Genomic DNA, 8,600 nt, shown 5'->3' on the forward strand with positions numbered 1-8,600 from the left:
TTCCTGCCTCCAGAGTGTCCAATCCTTTAATAATCTTATATGTCTCAATCAGATCCCCTCTCAGTCTTCTGAACTCAGTGGTATACAAGCCCAGTCGCTCCAGTCTTTCAGCGTAAGGTAGTCCCGCCATTCCAGGAATTGACCTCGTGAACCTATGCTGCACTCCCTCAATAGCCAGAATGTCTTTCCTCAAATCTGGAGACCTGAACTGCACACAGTACTCCAGGTGTGGTCTCACCAGGGCCCTGTACAGCTGCAGAAGAACCTCTTTGCTTCTATACTCAATCCCTCTTGTTATGAACGCCGGCATGCTATTAGCCTTTTTCACGACCTGCTGTACCTGCAGGTAGTGAAGGCCCCTCCCACCACCGCAATGTTCTTTTCCAACCTCTTCCATTGGACAGAAGATGCAAATGTTTGAAAATACGCACCAATGGATTCAGGAACATATTCTTCCTTGCTGTTATTAAAATTATGAATGGACCAGTCGTATAAGAGTTGATCCTTCTCTGCACCTGCTCAAAAGCTGTGAAACTATATTAAACTGATGTCCTTATGTAAGGTATGATTTGTACTGAAGAGAATGCAACACAATATTCTTCACTGTTTCTCAGAATGTATGACTATCATAAAACAAGCAAAATCAATCTGCATACCATACGTTTGAGTCTGGTCTGCTCGATAACGCCTTCAACCTATGTCTCCTGTGGTCTGTGTAAAAGACTTTCACTATCCATTACTTCCATGCCTCTCATAATTTCAAAAGGATCTATTTCGTCTCCCTCAGGCCTCGACGTTCATGTGAAAGAAGTGATTTATTATATTGTCCCGCATCATATGCGATGGGAGGTGGCAGGACTGCAGAGTTTATGTCTGATCCGGGAGTGATGAAGTCAATTAGCCTTGTCTATTCGTTGCTTCTTATGGTTTCTGGCATGCAACTATTTCTGTGTCGTAGCTTCACCAGGTTGACACCTTACGTTCAGATATACCCAGTGTATGCACTCATAGAACATAGAACATAGAAAGGTACAGCACAGAACAGGCCCTTTAGCCCACGAGATCTAATCCTAATGTCAAATATAGTAACCTAACGTACGCAACCCTCAACTCACTGCTATCCATGTGCATGTCCAGGAGTCGCTGAAATGTCCCCAATGACTCTGCTTCCACCACCACAGCTGGCAACCGATTCCATGCATTCACAACTCTCTGCGTAAAGAACCGAACTCTGACGTCTCCTTCATACCTTACTCCTAATATCTTCAAACTATGACTTCTCATACCAGTGAATCCTGCCCTGGGGAAAAGTCTCTGGATGTTGATTCTCTCTATTCACACATTATTTTCTATACCTCTATCAGGTCTCCTCACTTCTTCATTCTCTCCAGAGAGAAAAGTCCGAGCTTACTCAAACTTTCTTCATAAGGCAAGCCATCCAGTCCCGTCAGAATCCTGGTAAACCTTCTTTGCGTTTTCACCAAAGCTTCTTCATCTTTCCTATAGTAGGGCGGCCAGAACTGGATGCAATATTCCAAGTGTGGTTTCATTAGGGACTTGTACAGCTGCAGCAAATACTCGCAGCTCTTAAACTCGATCCCCCATTAATGAAAGCTAAAACACTATGTGCTTTCTTAATAACCCTATCCTCTTGTGTGGCAACTTTGGGGGATCTATGTACTTGCACACAGAGATCCCTCTTTTCCTCCACACTGCCAAGGATCCTATCTTTAAGCCTATATTCAGCATGCGTGTTCCACCTTCCAAAATGCATCACTTCACGTTTATCCAGGTTGAACCCATCTGCCATTTCCTAGCCCAGCTCTGCATGCTATCTATGTTGCGCTGCAGCCTGCAGTCGCAGTCTATACTGTCGATGCAACCTGCAACCTTACTGCCATCTGCAAATTTACTAACCCACGCTTCAACCTCCTCATCCAAGTCATTTACAAGAACTACAAAGAGCAGAGGCCCAAGAACAGAATCCTGCGGGATCCCATTCAACACTGACCTCCGGGGAGAATACTTTCCATCTACAACCACACTCTGCCTTCTGTCAGCCAGCCAATTCTGAATCCAGATCGCCAAATCTCACTGTAACCCATACTTCCTGACTTTATGAATGAAACTCCTCTACTCTTCATTTAACCAGGTTTGATCACTGGCTCCAAGTAATAACCATTCATCTGCTTCCCCTTCCCTTCCATTTCTTCGTTGTCATGTCTTTGGAATGTACTTTCTACAGAGCCTTGAAAACGTTATACAGTGCATCTTGGAGGCTGTCATTGATTTATACCATGCAGAAGGACTGGTTAATACTTACAACAGTCTCTACCACACTGATTAAAAGGCAAAGCCTTTAGGAACAGCTGAAACAAAAATAGACCAGGTTTCTTCAGGATTAAAGCACCTATCACTGCCGAGAACAGAGAGAGCTCCTGAGCAGGTGATGACTTCTCTGTATCTTGTTCAGAGTACCAAGCTGTTTAGTTGCCTGAGAAACAATCACATCGTTGCTGGCAGCAGACCGCCTTTGTCATTGCTGAATTAGTGACCAATCATCAATGAGCTCCTTGTTACAAACCAAAGTTGCATCTGTTTATAACTCCGTTCATCTCCAATCACCCTTCAATTATTATATCACTCTCAGGTGAATTGCTATCAAACCTTGCAGCCATCCTCCACTTACGATCTGTTTGTTAGGTCGCTCTTTTCACATTTTAGTCCACAATTAAATTCAATTCTTGCAAAAAAAATTTTTTATATGTATTCGCCCTGAGAAAACTAAAATGCCATTTCAAAAATGCATTTTCTTGCAAAATATATGATGCACATTTTTTTTAAAAAGTGCAGTCAATTTATTCTTTCTCTCTTCTTGCAATGTTATGCAACATTCGCGTTTCTTAAAGCTTTTACGTATTCACCATTTCTATTTTAGGAGAATACATCTGAATTCACAATAGGTTTTCTAGTGATGTGTATAATAAAACGGTTATAACAAACGACACCATTGAAGTATCTTGCATTGTTAATTTGAAACTTTTAAAGAAGGCCAGTGGATTACAATCTGTGTAATTTTGTATTTCATTGTTCTTTGTTGGGTGGTCTTCGAAGTGCTGAAGATCTAACAGCAATCCCAAAGTCCCCTTTCCTATGGAAGAGGACTTTTCCAATGATCGGTATTGATTCCAATAGAAATATCCTCCAGGTTCTCAATTCCTAATTCATCATCCTGGAACAAGAAAGCACGTCGAGCCAATTCAGAAGCATCAGCAGCCATTTTGAAAAGACTAGAAAACACAGGGATGGCCAAAATAGGTTCACCGATTCAAATTGCTTTCATACTTCAAACATTAACTTCGCACTCTGATAACTAAGCCACCTTTCTCTTATTTCGTTCAAAAACTTGTTAAAGGTACAGCTGTCCAGTTAAAATTATGGTCAAATTTCCTGTAAAGTCAAACAATCTAAAAATCTATTAATTTCTCATTTAGCTTTAGGAAATTCTACTGGTATCACTTTTGCTATCTTATCAACATCTGTGTGCTTGTGTGAGCATGTCTGTGTGACTGCACGTACACGAGTATCTCTCTAAGTCGAAATGTGTGCTTCTGTCTGTAGGAGTCTCTGCACATCTCTCTGTATATGTGATTGTGTCTGAGTATTTGTACGGATTTCCGTCTGTCACACACACACAGAGACAGGGACAACACACACACACACACACACACACACACACACACACACACACACACACACACACACACACACACACACACACACACACACACATACACACACACACACAAATAGAGTTACAGACAGATTGGGGTTTAAACCCCATTACAATTGTTACAATCCTGAAGACAACAGAGAGCCCGTTGCACAGAGTACAGACACAGAGATACATAAACATGGAGACACACACTAATACACACAATGAGACACAAACACACTCACATAGGCACAGATAGTCAGACAGAGATAGATGGGTAGACACACACAGAATCACAGAGACAGGAACACACGATAATGCACACACACATTCAGAGAAGCACATGCATAAATCAAAACAGAATCAGTGTGCAGTGACTGACACTGTGCTGTGTCTAACCATCTGCAGCACAATCTGTGTCCATCAGCTCGTTCCCAGTTTTTACAGATGAAATGTTGATGAGAAAGTGGAACAGTCGGGTGAGGTCTCTCGGCATAATATCCATGAAAAGGTGAATCTAGTTAAACGTTCATGGTCATTTGAGCAACTGACAGACTTGTACACCACATCTGTGTAATCACTGGATGTCCAGCTGCGAAATGGATTGATGATGATGGCAAGTACTTCTGTTCTCCATAATTAAGTAGAATTAACTTGCAGTGCAGCTTGCTCAGCACCACAGTCACAAACACTCTCTGAGTAGTACGTGGTAACCCAGAGGCAATGAGCCAAACACATTAATGAATCAGGGAGAAAGTGAGGGCTGCAGATGCTGGAGATCAGAGCTGAAAATGTGTTGCTGGAAAAGCGCAGCAGGTCAGGCGGCATCCAAGGAACAGGAGAATCGACGTTTCGGCCATAAGCTCTTCTTCAGGATTTCCTGAAAAATGGCTCATGCCCAAAACGTCGATTCGCCTGTTCCTTGGATGCTGCCTGACCTGCTGCGCTTTTCCAGCAACACATTTTCAGCACATTAATGAATCACAAAAACAAGTTCACTATTTGGAACCCACTTGCTCCAGTGCTGAGCTTTTGAATAAGTTGTGTCCATATTCCAGAAAATTGAAATACGATTTCATTGGAATGTTTCAAATTCTGAACAAGCTTCAAAGGTTATATGGTGAGAAATTGATCCTGTGCGTGTGGGTATCTGAAATACGATAAAACAGTCTCAGGAGTTACAGAAAAGCTCTGCAGGTCTGGCAGCATCTGCGAAGAGAAGTCAGTGTTAAAGTTACACCATTTGCAGATCTTTTAATTATTATTGCCACACTGTCAGGGTAAGGTGCAGGTTTTTGGGAATGAGATGAGGAGAGCGCGATTAAGTGTATGGCCTCTGAGAGTTTAATATTCTCTCTCCGTGACGATTGCTGATGCACCCTCACTGAGTGCATTTCAGATTGGAAGACACAGATTGCTGGTGTTTCAGAGAGTCACGCTATATGTGGATTGGACAGGATACTGGATATGAAATCTAATTATAGCTTTGATTGGATTGACTACTAGAACAGACTGAACATGTTAAACAGGCTGTAAAGACGCCTCATTCTTTCTGCCAGCGTTATCCCCATTCCGATTGTTCAGTAATTTTTACTTTTCTAACTTCCTACCGCTCTGCTGAATTCGCCGACTCTCATTACACATGAGCTAACCTTTTCCTTCTCTCGGCAGATGTTGCATGACCTTATCAGAGTCCTCTGAATGGCCTGTGTTTATTTCAGCGAGAATTACATCCCCTTTTTCCTGTTTCTGTGAGAGGAAACATTCTCCAATCCGACTCTTTGATATTCTGTTTGTTCACAGAGAAAGGAGGCATTGCTCTATCCAAATTCATAACATGCTCAGAAGGGCATCAATATATTGCGATGATTTTAAAAATAAAATATCTTAAACATAATGAAATTCTGATGAAAACACGAGACGCAATTCGATCTGTAAGGGGCAGAAATTCAGTCATGCGAGGTGAAAGTGAGGACTGCAGATGCTGGAGATCAGAGTCAAGATTAGAGTTATACAGGAAAAGCAAAGCAGGTCAGGTAGCATCCGAGGAACAGGTTTAATCAACAATTTCGGGCAAAATACAGTCATCAGCAATGAGGCTGGGAGCGTCCAGTGTGGACAGGTAAATGGGAGGGGGTGGGGCTACCGACAAAGTAGCTAAGAGCACAATAGATGTATGGAGGTAGGGGTAAAGGTGATTGGTCGGAGTGGACGGTGGAGCGGATAGGCGGGAACTGGGATAAGGTGGTCGGAGGCGGCAATCAGGCAAATAGTAAAGCCACATTGATTCCCTGGGTTTGGAGGTTCCAGAGGCGGAAGATCAGGCGTTTTTCCTCAAGGCGTTGGGTGGTGAGTGAGTGGTGATAGAGACGTTCCTGGTCCTGCATGTCTCGGCAGTTTCGCAGGGGGAGTTCAATTCTCCCTCCGCCAGTCGTTATTTTATATGATGCTCCTGACCCATCAAAACACAAATCTGAGTGAATGCACAAACAACCTCTCTCTATACATTTTACTCAGAATGATGTCAATAACAGGACGGATTAAAACAAAATGCAAACTGTGTTGAATGCAGGATGTAGGGAATCATGTTACTGTAGAGCCTTTACAACACTGACATCAGGCTTTCGGCCCATCATTCACACGCCAGTCTGCAGTCCCACTTGAAACCTATCCAAATACCCAGATCCCTGTCTGATTGAAGACTGTCTGTGTGCAGTTTGCACATTCTCCCCGTGTCTGCGTGAGTTTCCTCCGGGTGCTCCAGTTTTCTCACACAGTCTAAAGATGCGCAGGTTAGCGTGGATTTGCAATGCTCAATAGTCATAAGTGTCCAGGTGAGTGTAGGTTAGGTTGGTTAGCCATGAGAAATGCGGGGTTACAGGAATAGCGTAGAGGGTAGTATTGGTGGGATGCATGATGTGCCAAATGGCCTGTTTCTGCACTGTAAGAATTTTATGACCCTGTGCTCCATCCCATCTTTCTCTCTAGATGAAGTGAACTGTCACCTGATCAAATATACCCTTCAATGGGTCAACGTTTGTTTTCTATTTGACAAGGAACTGCAGATGTTGCAGATCTGAGAGACAGCACAGAAATTGCTGGGAAACTCAGCAGGTCCGGCAGCATTTGTGGGGAGTGAACCTTTTGGATCCAGTGATTGTTCTTAAGAGCTGAAGGCTTCTGATTCTGCAGCTGTCAGACCTGGTTAGTTTTACTACCAATTTCCTGTTTTGCTTTCAGCCCAAATGCAGTTGGTGATGATCACGACCTTGTTATTTGATACAGCGCTGAACAGGGTAATGTGAATGGTGCAGCGTATGTACAATGTCAGCTGGAAAGTTAGATTGGAAAATTAGGTCAGTTCTCCTTGGAGAATAGAAGTCTTAAACCAGGTTTACCCTTGCCACCGCAAGAGTTGAAAGACATTCACCTTCAACAACGACCTCACCTCGTTCCAACACCCCAAAGGATCGTTACATATCCAGTCGAGATTTTCGTGCACATGCAACCACCTAATTTACCGTGTCTGTTGTTCTCGACGCGGTCTCCTTGACACTTGGGAGACAGGATGGGAAAACGCAGAGCGTTGCGGAGGACATCTCTGGAAAACAAACACCAAGCAATTCCACCGTGCTTGTGCTGACTACTTCATCTCCCCTTCTCACACCAAGTGCATGCAAGTTCTGGGCATCGCCCACCATCAAATACAAGCTACTCGATGAGTGGAGGAAGAATACCTCATCTTCCTCTATGGGCCCTCCAAACACTCAGCATCAACGTTAACTTCATCAGTTTCCTCATTTCCCCTCCATATCCTCCCATCGCAGATTAAACCCTCCATCCCGGCACCGCCCTCTTGACTGTCCTACCAGTCTATCTTCCTTCACATGAATCAGCTCCACACTCCACTCTGATCTATCGCCATCACCCCGCAGGCCCTCTTTTTTCTCTGATCCCCTCATTCTTACCTTCTTCAATTCATTGTCTCAACTCTTCTCAACTTGGCCTTTCCCCTCCTACTTCAAAGGTTCAACAACAAACTTGTCTCTGGGGAGACTGATTCGAGTCTATACGTCACAGCGTGGATTCAAGACAGAGACAACGAGAGACAAAACAACCTGCGTGAGGTAAAAACAAACATGGGCTGGATTCCATTCCCATTTTCCTGTTATTGTCCAGGCTGCAGAATTACGTTGTGTGTCTCCACAAACAAAATTGGTTCCTGGTGACATGGATGAGTTTGCAGTTTCTGGCATCCGACTGTCCTCATCTCTGCAAAATGGAAGTCTCAGCCTGAATTTTGGTAAAGTAAAACTGGTAGAGGATAATTGCGGTTGAGTAACTGCAGTCTGAAGACGGAACGCGCTGACAGGATTATTAAAACAGCTTGAGGTACCGAACATTTTACACTCGCCCCCTATCTCGGCCGTCAGTATGTCTAGTACTAATCGATTTAGTCTCACTGTTTCGCTTACTGCCGTTAACTCAGTATTAATGAGCGTCAGAGGTTCCACCGTCTCATTTGATGGCAGTAATGCACTGTACGGGAGACCATTCATCAAGTTTATTGCCACCGTTGCCCCTGCTCAGAAGAGAATAGACCATCCAATATTCGCTCCCAGTGTAGCCCAGGGGTCTGCGAGTGTGTACGCATTCCAATTTCGCGCGATGTCACTTCTTTTCGCCCGCTCCTGGTATTTGAGATGAACACTGTCGTGCCAGTAGACAGTACCGCGGGGTAGCAACACTGCTTCCATCCCAAGCGTTGGTGGTGTCCTTTCTCTGCACAGACCCATAGTAATCCCGCCATCATGGTCTGATTATTGATAAAGGATCAAGTAATGTGTAAAATCGTACCCCTTGCGTAGGTTGCGGAGCAAGAGTC

The sequence above is a fragment of the Chiloscyllium plagiosum genome, unplaced genomic scaffold, assembly GCF_037043375.1.
Source record: "Chiloscyllium plagiosum isolate Xiang-an unplaced genomic scaffold, Cpla_swu_hap1 HiC_scaffold_42, whole genome shotgun sequence".
NCBI classification, from domain to species: Eukaryota; Metazoa; Chordata; class Chondrichthyes; order Orectolobiformes; family Hemiscylliidae; genus Chiloscyllium; species Chiloscyllium plagiosum.